Source organism: Amphiprion ocellaris, chromosome 12 (assembly GCF_022539595.1).
Source record: "Amphiprion ocellaris isolate individual 3 ecotype Okinawa chromosome 12, ASM2253959v1, whole genome shotgun sequence".
NCBI classification, from domain to species: Eukaryota; Metazoa; Chordata; class Actinopteri; family Pomacentridae; genus Amphiprion; species Amphiprion ocellaris.
Window position 1 is genome coordinate 36,359,278 of NC_072777.1, and position 20,107 is coordinate 36,379,384.

Below are 20,107 nucleotides of genomic sequence, written 5' to 3' on the forward strand. Positions count from 1 at the left end.
TGCTTTTGGCTAAATGCTTCAATCTGCATCTCTAATAACTACATGGAGATAGTAAACAGGTTTATGTTGACTGTGTTTTAGTGTTTTGGCATGCTAATCTTTTATAATTATCATTATTACAAAGTGCAATTGCAGCTAATGAGAATGTCATCAGCTCAGCAGGTTTTTATTGGAAACTGACCAGGCTGTATCCTCCGGGTATTATCAATGTCTACATATCCATATCTGAACTTATCCATCAACAGACGTCATGGCAAAGCATTTTAGGTATTTTTTGACTGTCAGTGAACAGAAGACATGTTTTTAGGCTGTACAGCTTCAGAACAACTTTATCTTTTCTTGGATTTCTTGATTGTGGAGTTTCCAGAATGATGCTGGGTTCATTTATCATGAGTGGTCAGGCTTCCTTCATCTTGAATTAGAGGCTTCCATCCTAATACATCTGTTATAATTCTGTGGCCAGAATTATACAACATATATGTGGACCAGATGGCAGTCGTATGAGATCTTCTGTGTAGAACGTCAGTGGCTGTTTATTATTATCTCTTTTTCTTCCTTATTAAATAGTCTTTGTACATAAATGCATGTTTTCTTGTCTATTTTAAGACTCACAGCCAATGATGGTTTCTGTATCTTTGTCTGATTCTGAATTTGATTGTGAACAAATGATATTAAAATAAACCACCAGAAATAATTCCATGCAGCACCTGAACTGAACAGAAAAGCTCCATGAGAGTTACTGAGAGAAAAGATACTGGGCTAGTCATCATAAAGGGGACTAGACCAATGTGTGTTCAGAAACTGTGAGTTAATTTTGTAGCTTTAATGCTGCTGTTCTGGTGTTTTCAGTCCATTTATCGTCACTTTTTGAGTCACTGAAAGCATCGTTCTGTCTAGTTTAACCTGCACAACATGATGAGGGCTCCTATAACACCATAGAGGACATAAATTCAGGAAGAAAAAAATCAGCTGCCATAAATGATAACCTCAAAAAGACTGTCTGATGAAATACTAAACTAGAACCCTCCAGAAACGTCAGAAAAACCCTGGAAATGTGGCACCAGTTGGACAAAAAAGACAAAACATATTTCTGTATCCGTTTGCTCTGGCAGTGAGATGTCTGATGGTGATAGCTGGTAACAGTCCAGTAATATTAGGTACTAAAGCTGGCATCAGGATGACTAATGAACCAGCAGCCAGTCCCTGACATCTACAGAGGATGTCTCTGTTTCTACAATATCTGTTGGTTCCATTATCGACTGACAGGAGGCATGAAATGTGAAATCTTACTCATCCATACTTTTGGGAAATACATGAATGTAGTCTCTTCATAACTTTTCAAGTGCAGTGAGTGTTATAACTTTATAGTACAGGTATCCATCTGTACATATAAAAGGTCTATATAGTCTTTATTATTTATCTCTGTTCTACTTTAGTATTCCTTGCCTTGTTTTTTTACTAATGCTTACATTTACCTGGTTTCTTATCCGAGCTTATTTGTATTATTATTTAAAATTAGTTTATTTGACAGGGACCATGTACAGAAGAACATTAAACTCAAGGTAGAGATGCTCTGGACCAGATTATACTCACTAGTTTCTATCTGCAGTTCTTGGAGCAGGCAAGAGAATCAAGTAAAGATAGAAAAGCAAACATCACATTTTAAAAAAAGGATCTCACATTTACACGGTTAAAAAAAGTCATTTCAAGGACTGTCAGTGCTGACAGGTTTGGTTTCTCTGGATCCATGTTTTAGTTTCTTTAGAAAAGTCTTTAAAATCAGTTAATGTCTTTAGTTCAGAGGGGAGCTGATTCCATTCTGTTATTGTTTTGTAGGAGAAGGTCAACTGCCCAAAGGCAGTTTTAGGTGGAGGGATACGACACTGACACCTAGAAGAAGCCCTTGTTGTCCTGGTAGTATTTCCATTGCAACCTTGAAAACCAAACGTACATCAGCATACATGATCACAAGTTTTCAAAATTTAACAAGATATCCAATATATGACAGTGGTGATACCGTTGTGTCTTCTTCTGCAGGGTTTTAATTACTTGTTTTTATAAAGATTCTAGAGGTTTCAAAGCTGATCCGTTGGCTTGTGACCAGCATGAAATACAGAATATGAAATGTGTCATAATCGAAGCATAAAAAACGGTTTTTGCACCTTCAAAAGTAAGAGCGTTTGATTTTATCTTACATGCCATCCCTTAAACTATGACAACTTCCTGTGGTTTAAGTTGAAAAATCACTCAGAACACAGCTGCACCTCAAACACTGCTCCGTTGACTTTCTGCAGACAGAACCAGTGGTCTTGTACTGGTGTGGTAGAGGTCTGGTACTGGTCTGGGAGAGGTCTGGTACTCGTCTGGTAGAGGTCTGGTAGAGATCTGGTACTGGTCTGGGAGAGGTCTGGTAGGAGTCTGGTAGTGGTCTGGATCAACAGCTTCCATCACTGTGATCTGTCTGGTCTGTTTCTGCTCCTTCCAGACGTTCTCCTGATAGGTTTGTGGTAGAAAAGTGTTTGTCAGTCGATGGTTTTCATTTGTTTTTCACCACAATATTCCACGGGTGTAAAACAGTTTAGCTCCACTTTGGTGAAGAACATCAGGAATTGTTTTTCACTGTCTTTAGCATTAATTTTAGTTGATAAATGAGAAACATTAGAATGGGACATGTCTGCATCTTCACACCAGAAACAAAGAAGTGAATTGGGAAACGTGTGCATTACGTTTGGACTGCTATGATTGGTGGAACTCACAGGAAGCGGGACAAAATTGTGGAAAAGTTGCGGTGACTGGACAGAATTGGAAGGCGGCGCAGAATTCAGGGAGATTGGTTGAATTTGCGTTAATTGTTGAATTACTGGAGGTACTAGATAAAAAACTAGTGTCTGCTGCCCAGATGAAGCTGCTCATATCCACCATTTAAACAGAAACACTACATGACTAAAACATGCCCTGACTTTTCTTCTCACCTGTTAAAATCAAAATAAGGAGAACTGTGGAACATCTGGGCCCAGTTGTTCGAAGCAGTTGAATCAGATTTTAGCTGTCCAACAGGATCACATCAGAAACAAATAGTAGATTCAGGAATGGGATCAGATCACGTAATCCAGTCCTGATTTCAGTCTGGATCAGATCTTCAGTATGTTGTTCACAAGGTGTCTGACTGTTTAAAAGAAACTGAAAATGAAAGGAGTGTAGTTTTATTGCTGTTGTTTCTGTTCTTTCCGTTCTATTGTGTATTTCCATTTAGAGCGCTGCCGGTTTTGGGTTTAGTAATAGTTGAAGTTTTGTTCCAAACCAATGCTGCTTTGAAAAGTTATCCCAAAAGTAAGATGATTATCTGGTCCTGGATAGCAACACATGGGATTTCCAAATCTGGATGATTGTGGTCCAGATTAAACTGTCAGAACAACTATACCCTCAACCCAAGGGAATTATTGGCATAAAAACATGGACTCGCCCAGTTTAAGAATGATTGCAGCTATCAACGTCCTCAATCGCACCCAAACCACACAGCAGACCCTGCAGATAAAAGAAAACTGATAACGGGGGGAAATAAAGAGAGAAACAGCAGATAAAAAGTACAGTTCACCGCTGTGCCTCTGTCAGTATCCGCAATGAAACAGAGAATATGATAATTTTGTTACCATATAGAGGTCTTTTTATGTCTGAGGCTGTAGGTATTTTATGTATTTTATAGTTTTGTGAACATATAGAGGCCCTGTTATGTGTGTGACTATCAGCTGTGACACGGCGGTCAGAACTGACTTATAAATACAGATCTGAACCATAAACGAAGGTTTACATCATGGAAACAGAATGCATCTGATGTACTATACGAGTAAAACATTTCCTGTTGGCTGCAGTTCAGTTTTCTAACATGAAAATTTAATAGTGTTTCACTGATTGCAGCTTCAGAATGGGTCGAACTCCAACACCATCTCTGTTATATATTCCCTATCATCCTCACTACAAAGAGAAACGGCTCAGATTATATGTTCCCTATCATCCTGGCTCAGATTCAGTCCTTCCTTCAACTCTCCCTCTCTGTCTTTCTGCTGTATTCTCCTGAAAGGCGTCCAGGAGTCTGAAGCCTTAATTCAATAAGAGATAAATTGGAAAAATGTGCAAATGTAAGGCATATCTTGGGCTCACCGGCCAGGAGAAAATTTCTAGAGTGCATTTCATACTTCCTTTTGCAACTTAACTGCCCTCTTCCCTCCTTTTCTCTTCCTGTTTGCTGTAAATTGTCCCAGAGTTCCATCTACTTTCCTTAGAGCAGCTCAGAAAGTTCATTAGACTGACACTAACCAGGAGGGTTTCTCAGGGACGGAGGAAGACAGAAATGCTGGCTCAGACTCAAACCTCTGACCTGGGAGGGCCTGTTTGGACCACAACACCAAGGAGGATGGAGGGATGGAGGATGGAGGGATGGAGAGGAGGTTAGCTCCGTCCTTTCCTTTTGTTTCGCTTCACAAAGACCTTAACGGAGCTTCAATCCATCCATAAATTGGACTAACAACAGCAATTTAATATTCTGCTCTCCTCTTTGTCTCCTCTGTGTCCTTCTATAGGGATATATATAGCTGCCTCCTATCATCCCTTCTATAGTTTTATATAGTATATATATATATAGTTTTTATATATATATATATATATATATATATATATATATATATATATATATATATATATATATATATATATATATATATATATATATGTGTGTGTGTATATATGCAAAATTATTGGCTCATCCATCCAAATAATCAGAATCAGGTGTTCCAATCACTTCCATGTCCACAGGTGTATAAAATCCAGCACCTAGGCTGCAGACTGCTTTTACAAACATTTGTGAAAGAATGACTCGCTCTCAGGAGCTCAGTGAATTCCAGCGTGGAACTGTGATAGGATGCCACCTGTGCAACAAATCCAGTCGTGACATTTCCTCACTCCTAAATATTCCACAGTCAACTGTCAGCTGTATTATAAGAAAGTGGAAGTGTGTGGGAACGACAGCAACTCTGCCACCAAGTGGTAGGACACGTAAACTGACGGAGCGGGGTCAGTGGATGCTGAGGAGCATAGTGCAAAGAGGTGGCCAACTTTCTGCAGAGTCAATCTCTACAGACCTTCAAACTTCATGTGGCCTTCAGATTAGCTCCAGAACAGTGCTTCAGCAGAGAGCTTCATGGAATGGGTTTCCATGGCCCAGCAGCTGCATCCAAGCCATACATCACCAAGTGCAATGCAAAGCGTGGGATGCAGTGGTGTAAAGCAGCCACCACTGGACTCTAGAGCAGTGGAGACACCTTCTCTGGAGTGACCAATCACGCTTCTCCATCTGGCAATCTGATGGACCAGTCTGGGTTTGGAGGTTGCCAGGAGAACCATACTTGTGGGACTGCATTGTGTCAAGTGTAAAGTTTGGTGGAGGGGGGATTATGGTGTGGGCTTGTTTTTCAGGAGCTGGGCTTGGACCCTTAGTTCCAGTGAAAGGAACTCTGAATGCTTCAGCATACCAAGACATTTTGGACAATTCCATGCTCCCAACTTTGTGGGAACAGTTTGGAGCTGGTCCCTTCCTCTTCCAACATGACTGTGCACCAGTGCACAAAGCAAGGTCCATAAAGACATGGATGACAGAGTCTGGTGTGGATGAACTTGACTGGCCTGCACAGAGTCCTGACCTCAACCCCATAGAACACCTTTGGGATGAATTAGAGTGGAGACTGAGAGCCAGACCTTCTGGTCCAACATCAGTGTGTGACCTCACAAATGTGCTTCTGGAAGAATGGTCAAAAATTCCCATAAACACACTCCTAAACCTTGTGGACAGCCTTCCCAGAAGAGCTGAAGCTGTTCTAGCTGCAAAGGGTGGACCCACGTCATATTGAACCCTATGGATTAGGAACGGGATGTCACTTACCTTCATATGCGAGTCAAGGCAGGTGAGTGAATACTTTTGGCAATGCAGTGTGTGTGTGTGTGTATATGTATATATATATATATATATATATATATATATATATATATATATATATATATATATATATATATATATATATATATATATATATATATACATACATATATACACACACACACATATATATATATATGAAAATCTGTATTCTAACCAACACTGGATACGATGAGACTATACTGTGTGTTCCTTCTTCTGTCACATTTTCTTTTCCTCCTCTGCTGATTTAGAGGTCGACAGCTGCTGTTTTTGTGTCATTTCGTTGCTTAAATGATGATTTAATCATGTTTAATCTTGTTTTACGTCTGTGTCCATTTTATTCTTTGCTGCTGAAGGCGTTTTCTTTGTATTCTGTGTGGATTTAACCTGATGAAAAGCATGTTTTCTGTGCTGCATGCCAGTTTGATAGAAGTAGAAGGACACACGTGCAGACCGTTACATGTGGTACATACATGTAGGTGGAACTGGTTTTGGCAGCTCCAGGAGCAGCTACTTAGAGATAAATAGATCATATGCTGGTTCCAAAAGTCCATTAATTTCTCCCATTTATGAGCTGAGTAACGTGGCCAAATATTTAGGATCAGAAAATATCCAATTTTAATAACAATAGTGATGCATAATACCTACATAGTGCTCTACAAGATACTCAAAGGTGCTTTACGAAGTCAGCAGGCACATAAAAAATCTGACAAATGGGATAAATAGAATACAGTAGATTCTAATTTCTACTGATACTACCTCCACTGTGTACATTTTGCTGAATGATGGAAGTCTGGATGCTGTCTTTCTGTCTGTTACAGAATACTACAAACACTTACAGACTTTCATTTTTCATAAAGTTAGTCAGTGCTTTTCCATGAAACAGAAACTCTTCATGTTTCTTAACTTTACGACTGAACTTTTTTTTTGTCGTCTGTAACCCTCCTGTTGGGCACCAAAAAATATTGTTTCCTTGTCTGAAAAAAATCCAAAAATTCAGCTGAAAAATTCCCCAAATTTCTGAAAATTTGCAAAACCTTCAGGTAGAAAATTCCAATAATTCCTTAAAGTTTACCTTAAAAGTTTTTTTTTTTTTTTTTTAAAAATCATCCCCAATTTTGGCAAGAAAATTCTTGTAAATATTTTCAAAAAATTAGTAAAAATCTTCCAGGGCTGCACAGTGGCGTAGTGGTTAGCACTTTCGCCTTGCAGCAAGAAGGTCCCTGGTTCGCGTCCCGGCTTTCCCGGGATCTTTCTGCATGGAGTTTGCATGTTCTCCCTGTGCATGTGTGGGTTCTCTCCGGGTACTCTGGCTTCCTCCCACAGTCCAAAAATATGCTGAGGTTAATTGATCATTCTAAATTGCCCGTAGGTGTGAATGTGAGAGTGATTGTTTGTCTTTGTATGTAGCCCTGTGACAGACTGGTGACCTGTCCAGGGTGTCCCCTGCCTTCACCTGAGTCAGCTGGGATAGGCTCCAGCCCCCCCATGACCCTAGTGAGGATTAAGCTGTGTATAGATAATGGATGGATGAGTAAAAATCTTCCAAAAAAATCCCAAAAATATCTAAAGTGATTCCATATATATCAGTAAAATTTCTAATATTTTCTTTAAGAACAGTAACATAAAAATCAACCAAAATCCAGCGAATTTCGCTGGATTTTGGCTGATTTTTATGTTAATGTTCTTAAAGAAACATTTTTTTTTAACATTTTTTTCTCACCAAAAAATATTGAAAAATGTCCCAAAAATGTTGAAAATGTGGACGTCAGAAGTTTCACTGTGAAAATTTTTTTTTTTTTTCCACATTTTCAAACTTTAAAACGGGTCAATTTTGACCCGCAGGACAACACGAGGGTTAAATACCCACAGCCTCCATCCTTCCCCATTGTTCCCTATGCTGACTCCTTGTGTGTGTGTGTGTGTGTGTGTGTGTATATACATATATATATATATATATATATATATATATATATATATATATATATATATGTATATATGTATATATGTATATATGTATATATGTATATATGTATATATGTATATATGTATAGTATATTCCATCCATCTTGGACATAAACAGAACTTATTCTACGAGCTTTAAATGACCCCAGGGGACAAATAAAGTTTTCTGAATTGAATTGAACTGAATAACTCAGTGGGAAATTGTTGGTTTTCTCTCTGTGACTTTGTTTGCTTTTGGAATTAGCATATAAATGCCCAGAGATGGTGCATGTTGGGATTTTCCACTACATAAATAAGACTGATTTGAATGTGTTGACGTGGATCTAGAGGCCAGATTGCTTCAGAGAGTCCATACATGTGCAGATGAACATGCACCAGTCGTGGTAAGCATGTCCAAGTGTTGAATCACCCGTTAGGACTCCATATCGTCCCTGGCTGCCAAGTATAGATGTGAGTCTTCTCTAGGGACGTCCTCAGCTGTCAAGGTCGGCTTCAGAGCTTCACTGCATCATGTGTGTGAATAAACACACATGTTGTGTCGCTGTGCTGGCCTCTCCTTCTAGTTTTCTGTTCTTTCTGTTGTGTGTTTTGGTCTATTTGAGGTTCAGGTTCGAGGCTTTAAAGACGTCAGTCCTGTTTTTTGTTCTTTGTGAGGACTTCAGGTTAACTCGGCGTGTCCTGGTTCTTTCTGAGGGTTTATGGACATCCAGTCTGTAGCTGTCAAGGACGATCACATGACAGATCATACAGGAGACGTGATATTTGTAGCTTTACTTTCAGAAGTGACATTCAGAATTAAGCCAGATTGCAGTGGTGGTCGTATATTAACCCTCATGTCATCCTGCGGGTCAAAATTGACCTGTTTTAAAGTTTGAAAATGTGGAAAAAATATATATTTTCACAGTGAAACTTCTGATGTCCACATTTTCAACATTTTTGGGAAATCTTTGAACCTTTTTTGGTGGAAAAAAAGAAATGTTAAAAATGATTCTTAAGAACATTCACAAAAAAATCAACCAAAATCCAGCGAAATTCACTGGATTTTGGTTGATTTTTATGTGAATGTTCTTAAAGAAAGTATTAGAAATTTTACTGATATATATGGAATCACTTTAGATATTTTTAGGATTTTTTGGAAGATTTTTACTCATTTTAAAAAAATATTTACAAGAATTTTCTTGCCAAATTTGTGGGATTTTTTAAAATAAATTTTTAAGGGAGACTTTCAAGGAATTATTGAAATTTTCTTCCTGAAGGTTTTGCAAATTCTCAGAAATTTGGGTAATTTTTTTTGCAGAATTTTTGGATTTTTTTCAGACAAGGAAACAATATTTTTTGGTGCCCGTAAATGAAGACAACAGGAGGGTTAAAGGGTTTAAAGTTTTTAATCGTCTGTCATGTTGCGTTGTATTTAGGTAGAACTTTCTGATGCCTATCAGTTTTTTATTTAATTTCATCAATTTGTGATCACCTTTCAACTCCTAACTTGAGCTCATAACTACCAGTCGACCTGGAGAACCTCTGTTCTGGAGCAGCCATAGAACATGTTGCTTATATATAATCTCATAGTGTTTTAGTAGGAGTATTTTCTTATTGATGGTGGAGTTTAGTGCTGCTGACAGATTGTATGCAGGAACACGGTTTACTCTGTGGAGCCCCACTTGGACTGGACCTGGATCTGGTGTCTGTCAGCAGTCCTGGTCTGGTCTGAACCATGCCATCCCTCCTGGAGGCCCAGCAGCCTGATGGACCTCTGGAGGCCTGATTGGTAGAGTTAATGTCTTTGGGGTCGACCACATTCTCTTTTACTGAGCAGCTGTGTCTTGGGTTAGCGTCGTCTTTACCCTGACATCCCTTGACTTCTCTGTGACGCCGCACTCTGAGTCTGATTTACAACAACGGGGACTCAGTTTTCCATCTTCTGCTGTCATTATTTCCACAGGGAGATGCTTTGATAAATGTGGAGGTGCTGATTCTGATTTCAGAGTAAAGGCAGACACCACCGACTCTACAGTTTTCACATTAACTCTACAAAACTACTGGCTCAGCTCTTACATTCACATCTGTGTCTTGTTCTGGTGTGTAGTTTTCCCAGAATACCAACGAATAATTGAGTTACTGTTAGTAGAAGGCTTCTAAACAGCTTCATAACTGGGAGTTATTCCTCCATGAATCCTTGGAATAACGGCGTCTTATTGCAAACCTGCTGTCAGGATCACACCTCCATCACTCCCTTCCTCCTTTCATCCTCTCTCAGAAGGAAACAGAGCTCGCTTTGTTGTTTTAATCATCTCCAGTGCCTAAATCACATTTCCAAAGCTTCAGGGTCAGAAGAACTTCCCTTCTGGGTTTTTTGGATGAGATTTTTACTCATTTTTTAAAATATTTATGAGAATTTTCTTGCCAAATTTGGGGGATTTAAAAAAAAAAAAAAAACTTTTAAGGGAAACTTTTAAGGAATATTGGAATTTTCTTCCTGAAGGTTTTGCAAGTTTTCAGAAATTTGGGGAATTTTTTTGCTGAATTTTTGGATTTTTTTTTAGACAAGGAAACAATATTTTGATGCCTGTAAATGAGGACAACAGGAGGGTTAAAGTGGCACTGAGGCTACTGTAGCTAATCCCAGGATTTATGGAGGCATCTCCCAGAGGAACCAGGACCAGGGAATGTCTGCTGGCACCCTGCTGCAGGTGTTACAAACCTCTTTTCTTTCTTTTCCCTCTGCTGATGGAAGGCAGCTGGAAGACCTCGCCTGTTCTCCACTTGCTGCTTTAAAGGGGTTTCTGTTGGAGGAACATAATGCTGGCAGCACCTCCTCCTCCACCACCTCCTCCTGTCGCCGGTCACTCCTCAGTCTGGAAAGTCCTCCACGTAAAGCTTTCATAATTACATTGATCTTGACGGGGCCTTTTACGACCTACTGAAGCATTCAATCACATTTCAGCGTGGCCCTGCTCAGGGCTCCTGTGTTTTGCATATTCCAAGGTCATGTCTCGCCTTTAGCTCGTCTCAGGTTTCTGGTAATTGGGAGTTTTCACATGAAGGAAAGAATAGAGGTTGGAGGGAAGGGAAGGAGGGGCAGAGTGGATGGACTGAGACTGTCAGAAAGTCTAGAGGCATGTTCTACACTGGAAAAAATGCTCCTCTCAAAATAAGAAAAAAAACTTAATTCAAGGAACATTAACCTTGAAATAAGTGAAAAATGGCTCATAAGATTTCTTGAAATAAGATATGATATTAAGATCTTAAAATTAGCTGGGAAAACTTATTTTACCAGGATTATCAAGCTTAGGTGTCTTAAAATAAGCCAGACATGCTAAAAAATAGCAGTTTTTCAGTCAAAAATAGATTTCTCCTTTCATGTACCCTCCTAATTTGAGATGTATTAACCCTCCTGTTGTCCTCATTTACGGTCTGAAAATTTTTTTTAAAAAATCAGCAAAAAATTTCCACAATTTCTGAAAATTTGCAAAAACCTTCAGGATGAAAATTCCAATAATTCCTTAAATCAACCAAAATCCAGTGAATTTCACTGGATTTTGGTTGATTTTTATGTGAATGTTCTTAAGAAACATTTTTAACATGTCTATTTTTCCACAAAAAAATGTTCAAAGATTTCCCAAAAATGTTGAAAATGTGGACATCAGAAGTTTCACTGTGAAAATATATATTTTTTCCACATTTTCAAACTTTGAAACGGGTCAATCTGACCCGCAGGACGACATGAGGGTTAAAGTTATATTGAGTTTTCTTCTAAAATTCAACTCAAAACAAGATAATTTCAAGATTGTTTGACTTAACAAGATATTTAAGATGCATTGTCTTAAAACAAGTCCCTCCATCTGCTGAAATGTCTCTTGTTAAGTGAATTTATCTTAAATCCAGTGGGATGAGACATTTTGACTAAAAATAAGACAAATAGACTTGGTAAGATTTAGAGTTTTTGCAGTGTATAAGATCCAGATGTTGTAGTCTGTCCTCCTCATGTCTGCTGGACAGAACCTTCCTGATAGATTACTGGTTTTAACACTCTCGGGGATCGCTTGTGTTCACGCCGTCGTCTGCGGTTCGATTTGTTTTGTTTTCCACACAAAACACAGGAAGTCTTTCTGGGAATCTGACTGATCCCAGGAAACATATCTGCTCCCTCCCCCACCTGCTTCCAGTTTCCAGCTGATCATGTCTTTGGTCTGGTTTGAGTGAAACCAACAGCGGGTCGGAGCTAATGAGCTGCTGTGATCTGAGAGCGATTCACCCCGGCTACTGCCAAACACTGGAAACCTGGGAGCACGGAACAAACCTTCCTATTAAAGCCCTGAAAAGGAGGCCTCATTTGGCAAATTCAGATCTGATTATTTGCTAGTTTTACTCCTTTACCCTCCTGTTGTTTTCATTTACAGGCACCAAAAAATATTGTTTCCTTGTCTGAAAAAATCCAAAAATTCAGCAAAGAAAATCCCCAAATTTCTGAAAATTTGCAAAACCTTCAGGAAGAAAATTCCAATAATTCCTTAAAAGTTTCCCTTAAAAAATGTATTTAAAAAAAAAATCCCCAAAATTTGGCAAGAAAGTTCTTGTAAATATTTTCCAAAAATGAGTAAAAATTTTCCAAAAAAATCCTAAAAATATCTAAAGTGATTCCATATATATCAGTAAAACTTCTACTATTTTCTTTAAGAACATTCAAAAATCCAACCAAAATCCAGCAAATTTCGCTGGATTTGGTTGATTTTTATGTGAATGTTCTTAAGAAACATTTTTAACATTTTTTTCCACAAAAAATTGTTCAAAGATTTCCCAAAAAATGATGAAAATGTGGACATGAGAAGTTTCACTGTGAAAATATCTTTTTTTTTTCACATTTTCAAACTTTAAACGTTTCAATTTGACCCGCAGGATGACACCAGGCTTAATAATTAATTCATCAGTGAAGCCAGCTTCCTTGTTGACCACCCAGTTTCTAATGATTTTTTGTGATTTGTGAAACGCCTCTGGGACCAGCTTTGTGTTGATGTGGGTGAGATGTGAGGATGACAGGTGTGGGTGGATGTGTTCTTGTCTGTGCATGTGGATATTCACCTATTCTTCTGTTTTTAACCCTCAGCTCTTTGGTCCAAGTCTTCAGAGTCTTTCCAGGTGGGTTCAGTCTGGAGGCTTTTACAGATTGTAATAGGATTAGAACTGAGTTCTGACTTGATTCTAAAGTTTATTCATCCTTTTTAACCCAGCCTCCCCCTCCGTCCTGTGATCATTTGATTTGTTTAGTCACCACGGCCTGTTTTCATCTTCTTAACTCTGAATCCACTCCTGCTTTCGCTGCAGATCTCCCATGTTGATATCCGTATGACATTTGAAACAGGCTTCTTTTTTTTCTTGCCTTTTTAAAGTCCGACCGGTCCCGTATTAACTCCTGTGTGACTTTCAGCAGTAATTTACATATCTGCCACAGCATCGAACAGCTGAAAAAAGACACAAGAGGAGAGTAGTGGGTTGATGCTTCTTGGCCGACATCCATGAACTGCAGAGATGGTTGATCTGCTTTCACAGCGTCTCCTGCTTCTCTGTTCACGACTCTGGAGCACTTTAGAAGAACGGGAATACTTTAACCCTCCTGTTGTCCTCATTTACGGCCACCAAAAAATATAGTTTCCTTGTCTGAAAAAAATCCAAAAATTTTGCAAAAAAAAAAAATCCCCAAATTTCTGAAAATTTGCAAAACCTTCAGTTAGAAAATTCCAATAATTCCTTAAAAGTTTCCCTTAAAAATTTTATTTATTTTTAAAAAAAAAAAAAAAAAAACCCAAATTTGGCAAGAAAATTCTTGTAAATATTTTCAAAAAATGAGTAAAAATCTTCCAAAAAATCCTAAAAATATCTAAAGTGATTCCCTATATATCATTATTTGTTGAAGAACATTCACATAAAAATCAACCAAAATCCAGTGAAATTCGCTGGATTTTGGTTGATTTTTTTGGTGTGAATGTTCTTAAGAAAATGAGCAAAAATCTTCCCAAAAAATCCTAAAAATATCCAAAGTGATATTTTTTTCCCACATTTTCAAACTTTAATTTTGCAAAACCTTCAGGAAGAAAATTATTTAAAAGTTTCCCTTAAAAGTTTTATTTTTAAAAAATCCCCGAGATTTGGCAAGAAAATTCTTGTAAATATTTTCAAAAAATGAGTAACAATCTTCCAAAAAAAAAATCTAGGTAAAATTTCTGAAGTAATTCCATATATATCAGTAAAACTTCTAATATTTTCTTTAAGAACATTTACATAAAAAAGTTCGCTGGATTTTGGATGATTTTTATGTGAATGTTCTTAAGAAACATTTTTAACATTTCTTTTTTTTTCCACCAAAAAATGTTCAAAGATTTCCCAAAAATGTTGAAAATGTGGACATCAGAAGTTTCACTGTGAAAATATATATTTTTTCCACATTTTCAAACTTTAGCCGGGTCAGTTTGACCTGCAGGACGACATGAGGACTAAACTCACAGAGTTTTACTAGCTGTACATTCATGACCAATCTTTGACTTTTCCAGTGGAAACCATTGGAGAGGGCTGAAGAGGAAGGAAGAACAGAGTGAGATAGAATGCCTCGATAATTCTTGGCATCGATCTCCAATTGAACAGGTTTCTGAATGCTGACTGATCCCATCGCAGGAGGAAAGCATGCTCTGGCTTTTCACACTTTTCTTTTTCTACTTGAAAGCGATTCTGAGGCGACTTTGATCGCTTTCAATGGGAGAGACTTCCATCTGTATAGAATGTGACAGTAAGCCCTCTGGAATCCTGTAGCCTGCCAAGTTCAACACAAAATAATGTTTGAAAACCATAAAGGAGCAGGGATTAGGGAGTTCTTATGGATAGGTGTCGTCATCCTCCACAGCAGGTTCAGCTGAATTTATTGTCCCGTCATTATTCAGACAAAACAAGCGACGAGTGACGGCCGTTCATCTGTTTTCTACGCCTGATGAGCTCACTGGAAAATATCTTTCTTGCCTGATTGAAGGTGTTTCCGTGTCTGAATGCTTCTTGCCGTTACATGTTCGCTGCTTGTTAGGAATAAACGTTAGGAAGTCGCTGGTATCTGGGAATGTTTGTCCAACAGCAGGACGACCCGGAACCACGGCAGGAATAAAGCAGATCCCAGAGCCGTCCGGTCTGTCTGGAGATGGCTCTGGCTCAGAGGAAATGAGTCTACGGTGCTCAGGCATTGCTCAAATTCCTCCCCTTGTGTCATCACCGCTAAAGCAAATAGCGGCTTAGGGGGAAGGATCCTGCCACTGAATCAACAGATTGTTTGTGTCTTCGCCGGCTCAAAGGGAACGTTTTCAGAATTGTGGAAAGGTAGGAATTTGGGGAGTAGATCCGAGAGTTTCTGTTTCCTTCACTGGAACAAGAAGCATCTCTGCCTGGACATTTAAAGCAGGAGAATCAAACTTATTTTAGTCCAGGTTCCACATTCAGCCCAGTCTGATCTCCAGTGACCAGTAAAACCACAGCATAATAACCTATAAATAACCACAACTCCTCATGGTTCCTTTGGTTTAGTGCAAAAATGTTCACATTTAAGGAATTATCTTTTTACTAAACATCATGAACAACCTGAAATTTGTTTAGAAAAATAAATTCAGTTTCATCATTCAGTCTCAATTTATCATTTCCACATTACAACTTCCAGATCACAGAGTGTCTACAAAGGAACACAACATTTAGTCATCTGGAACTGAACCAGACTGGATTTACTGAAGGATCAAAATGACAAAAGTCAGACAAAAAAAAAAAAACAACAAAAACAAGACAAAATATTACAAAAACGAGACACAGAATGACAAAAAATTAGACAAATCGACACAAAACAAAACAAAAAAGAGAAAAAAAATGACAAAAAAGGGACAAATGACAAAAACGAAACATAGAAAATTCCAAAAATAACACGAACAAGACCAATAATGACAAAAGTGAGAAACAAAACAACAAAAAAGTGAACTAACAACACAAAACACCAAAAACCTTGCATCAAACAATGAATAAAGCCAAACTCAAAATGACAAAAATAAGACAAAACACGCAAGCGACACAAAAAGGAACACAAAACGACAACGAGAAACAAAAAGACAACAACATGAGACCACAAATCAGACAAAAGAGACAAAAACAACAAAAAACAGACAAAATATTACAAAAATGAGACACAAAACAACAAAAGAATAATGAACAATCTAGTATTTTACTTTTTGATCAAAACATCTTGTCATGGTCTAGAAATGATTTTAAATTTATAGTTTTACTAATTTACAATCTGCAGTTAATGTCTTCTCTGGAATTTTTACCCTTTGAGGGCCGGATTGGACCCTCTGGAGGACCGCTTTTGGCCCACGGGCCTCATGTTGGACACCCCTGGTTTAGAGGTTTTAAAGGAATTTGGCATCAGGAGGGAGATTCCTGGACTTGGATCCAGAATGTGAGTGACTCTTTTGGAAATGCGAGGTGACAGAGACTCGAGCCATTGGATTAATTGGGGTGTGATGCTGGCAAGGCCTTCAGGGAACTGGGCTGGATGGGAATTATCTTCAGGATGGTTGAATTAATTAGGGTCAAACTGGGACCAAACCAGCATGGAAGCCAGAGCTTTTTTCCACTCCAATACCCCATGTTTGTAGTAAAGAAGCTGGAGGGAAAGAGCAAATCCATCAAAGCCCTTCATCCTGAACCCTGTGTGAGGTTCGATGCTCCTGATTTCACTGTTCTTTGATAATTCTTACACCATCTAGGATATTTTCAGAATATTTCTCCTGTTGCATCTTATTATCATTATTGTTATTATTCCCAATAATTCAGAACCCTGTTGGGTCTCTAAGATGGTTTATAGTCAAGTAAAGCAGCGTTTTATGGAATTAATGCAGAGTTTCATCTCAAATATAGAAATTACACAGACATGTTTAGTCTTGTTAGTTTCCTTTTATAGCTGTAGAACTCTTCCAATCTTAATCCTTTTTACTGGAACACTCTAGAGGCTGTTATCTTAACAAACAGAATCTCTCTCTTGACTTGTCTCGACTTGACCTGTTTTATCTTCTGCATGTTGTATTTTTGCAGGCGTAACTTGTTGAAGATCATTTTCATTATTTCTTTCATGTGACAGCTGGCACATCAGTTATTTTTAAACTTCGTACCTCCTTCTACTCTTTAAATCTGAACCATCCGTGCTGTTTTTACTCTCCCACTTTCTATATTTACCCATCATACTGATGCTTTCTTTCCTTTACTGTTCAGTTACTTCAGAAATGAAACACACAACATCTGACTGGTTTGTTTCTCTAGATACTGATCAGGCAGAATCTCTGGATAGTTGGTTTGAATGCTGAAAAACAAGCATTTTAACCCTCCTGTTGTCCTCATTTATGGGCACCAAAAAATATTGTTTCCTTGTCTGAAAAAAATAAAAAAAATCTGTGAAAAAATTCACCAAAATTTCTGAAAATTTGCAAAATTTTCAGGAAGAAAATTCCAAAAACTCTTTAAAAGTTTCCCTTAAAAGTTTTATTTTTAAAAAATCCCCCAAATTTGGCAAGAAAATTCTCCTAAATATTTTAAAAAATGAGTAAAAATCTTTGAAACAAATCCTAAAAATATCTAAAGTGATTCCATATATATCAGTAAAACTTCTAATATTTTCTTTAAGATCATTCACAAATTATTAACCAAAATCCGGTTAAATTCACTGGATTTTGGTTGATTTTTCTGTGAATGTTCTTAAGAAACATTTTTAACATTTCTTTTTTTCCACCAAAAAATGTTCAAAAATTTCCCAAAAATGTTGACAATGTGGACATCAGAAGTTTCACTGTGAAAATAGATATTTTTTCCCACATTTTCAAACTTTAAATGGGTCAATTTTGACCTGCAGGATGACACAAGGGTTAAAATTTCCTCTCAGATATGCCATCAGCGTGTCTGTAAATAACGTAGAGCTAGTTTTCTGTGGTTGTAGCAGACCTACATACAGATGTGTGGTAAACACTTGACATGTAGGAAACATGAAGTTATATCTCAGAGCAGAAAACAGGAAACATGTTTTTCATTAAAAAGCCGTTTAATCCTAGGCTGCAGTACCTTTGGGTCTGTTTGCTGAGAGGCAGAGCTTTGGCCGGATATTCCTCAGTAGGATGTTGTCTAGGTGTAAAAGCTTTTAGCTCCCTGGTTTGAATAAATCAATTGTCTATACTTTCAGTTATTACGCCGGGTTAAATAGGTCCCTCTGACCCCGGCTCGTTGCTCTAAATTGGCTGAAAGTTGCTCCTCTCCTCATCTGTCCAGATTTAAATCCCTCTGTGGCGAAAACTCTCCATCCTGTCCCCATCGACACACACCTCAGTAATTGGTGATGTGGACCAGATGTTGGGCTTCAATGGTCTTCTGTTCTTCAGTCCTGGTTATTACGCTACCTGTCCCCTCCTGGACAAGCAGGGAAATGCAGCCTATCAGATCATCTGTTTACCTGTCAGATCATCACCTGTGGTTGGTGGGTGTTGATCTGTCAGTAATCCTCATGTCGTCCTGCGGGTCAAATTGACCCGTTTTAAAGTTTGAAAATGTGGAAAAATATATATTTTCACAGTGAAACTTCTGATGTCCACATTTTCAACATTTTTGGAAAATCTTTGAACATTTTTTGGTGGACAAAAAGAAATGTTAAAAATGTTTAAGAACATTCACATAAAAATCAAACAAAATCCAGCGAATTTTGCTGGATTTTGGTTGGTTTTTATGTGAATGTTCGTAAAGAAAATATTAGAAGTTTTACTGATATATATGGAATCGCTTTAGATATTTTGGGGATTTTTTTGCAAGATTTTTACTCATTTTTTGAAAATATTTACAAGAATTTTCTTGCCAAATTTGGGGGATATTTTTTTTTTAAATAAAACTTTTAAGGAGGGCTGCACAGTGGTGTAGTGGTTAGCACTTTCGCCTTGCAGCTAGAAGATCCCTGGTTCACGTCCCGGCTTTCCCGGGATCTTTCTGCATGGAGTTTGCATGTTCTCCCTGTGCATGCGTGGGTTCTCTCCGGGTACTCCGGCTTCCTCCCACAGTCCAAAAATATGCTGAGGTTAATTGATCATTCTAAATTGCCTGTAGGTGTGAATGTGAGAGTGATTGTTTGTCTTTGTATGTAGCCCTGTGACAGACTGGTGACCTGTCTAGGGTGTCCCCTGCCTTCACCTGAGTCAGCTGGGATAGACTCCAGCCCCCCCACGACCCTAGTGAGGATTAAGCGGTGTATAGATAATGGATGGATGGATGGAACTTTTAAGGGAAACTTTTAAGGAATTATTGGAATTTTCTACCTGAAGGTTTTGCAAATTTTCATAAATTTGGGGAATTTTTTTTGCCGAACTTTTGGATTTCTTTTAGACAGGGAAACAATATTTTTTGGTGCCTGTAAATGAGGACAACAGGACAGTTAACGGACTGAAGGGACCCAGTAGAAACCTCTCAGCTGGAGAGTCGGGAGGAAAAACACTCAGATTTACTGAACTTGTGTGTTTTGCTGCTGTTGTTTTGTGTTTTCAAGCCATCAGAGGTTCTTTCTCTTGTTTTCTCTGCCAGTTACACTGTTTTTCATCCATGGCATTATGTTCTGCAGCTGGAAAGCTTTAAACTGCTGGTTTCCCAGTGGGTTTCAAGGAAAATAAGCACTGATTCTTTTAAGGTATCGATGCAACCATATTTTTCTGTGTGATGTTTTACTCCACTGGAGCTGATTATTGCAGTTTTTCCTGCACAGAGGAAGAAGTTTTATTCAGGTAGGTTTCAGCCAGCTCAACAGGAGGATTAGAAGAAGAAGCTTTTCTATTTTGCTTCCAGTTTTGTTAATTTGCTTTAATTTACTTTTGCATATTCTACATTTTTGCTCAGGAAATAGTTAGAAATAAGGAATGCATAGACCAGATAACAGACTCATTGTCTTTGCTTTCTGGGGCGCGATCACTGCCATGTCCAGTCTCCTACCAATAAAATCCTTTCATAGCTGTGATTCTAGTAAATGCTGAAATAAAACACCACGGTCAATCTATAACTGAGGGACTTCTGAAGTCCATGGGATATATCTGCATACATTTTTATTAAATGTAAAAAAAACTAATGTTTTTATGTTCATTATGA

The 20,107-nt window shown here is 38.1% G+C and overlaps 2 protein-coding genes across 4 annotated transcripts in view; one reads left to right on the forward strand and one right to left on the reverse strand.

The window, feature by feature from the left end:
- Positions 1-20,107, reverse strand: part of LOC111571287 (toll-like receptor 5) — a 189,606-nt gene that overhangs the window by 64,221 nt on the left and 105,278 nt on the right. The window lies entirely within an intron of this gene.
- disp1 (dispatched homolog 1 (Drosophila)) overlaps positions 1-20,107 on the forward strand; it is a 109,936-nt gene that overhangs the window by 9,885 nt on the left and 79,944 nt on the right. The window contains exon 3 of one of the 3 annotated variants that reach the window (XM_055015795.1): positions 13,038-13,069. The exons of 1 other annotated variant lie outside the window; for it this stretch is intronic. The gene's annotated coding sequence lies outside the window, so the exon portion shown is untranslated. Of the gene's footprint in view, positions 1-5,002; positions 5,955-13,037; positions 13,070-20,107 lie in introns of those variants that run through there. One more of the 3 variants, XM_055015796.1, reaches the window with a different exon arrangement.